A 735-nucleotide genomic window follows, 5' to 3' on the forward strand; every position below is an offset into this window, starting at 1 on the left:
TAACCATCAGGACTGTTTCAGAACCCCTCATGAAACAGTTCTGTAGAGATGAAGATGCAAATAATTTAGGTATTTCACCATTTACGGGCCGTACTTTTATCAAAAGGTTCAGAAAATCTGGAGAAATCACTGCACGGAAGCAGCAACATTGAATACCCGCAACCTTCAATTCCTCAGGCGTTACAGCATCAAAAAGCGACATCAGTGTGTAAAGGATCTCAGGAACACATCAGAAAAACCACTGTCAGAAAGTACAGTTGGCCGCTACATCTGTAAGTGCAGGTTAAAACTCTGCTAAGCAAAGTGAAAGACATTTGTCAACAACACCCAGAAACGCTGCCGGCTTCGCTGGGCCCGAGCTCATCCTAAAATGAACTGATGCAAAGTGGAAAACTGTTCTGGGACGGCATAGCTCGGTTGGTAGAGTGGCCGTGCCAGCAACTTGAGGGTTGCAGGTTCGAGTCCCGCTTCCGCCATCCTAGTCACTGCCGTTGTGTCCTTGAGCGAGACACTTCACCCACCTGCTCCCAGTGCCACCCACACTGGTTTGAATGTAACTTAGATATTGGGTTTCACTATGTAAAGCGCTTTGAGTCACTAGAGAAAAGCGCTATATAAAAACAATTCACTTCTGTGGTCTAACGAGTCCACATTTCAAATTGTTTATATATATATATATATATATATATATATATATATAAACGAGTCAGTTCTTTTGATAGGAACAGCTCCTCA

The sequence above is a fragment of the Nerophis ophidion genome, linkage group LG13 (assembly GCF_033978795.1).
Source record: "Nerophis ophidion isolate RoL-2023_Sa linkage group LG13, RoL_Noph_v1.0, whole genome shotgun sequence".
In the NCBI taxonomy this organism is placed as follows: domain Eukaryota; kingdom Metazoa; phylum Chordata; class Actinopteri; order Syngnathiformes; family Syngnathidae; genus Nerophis; species Nerophis ophidion.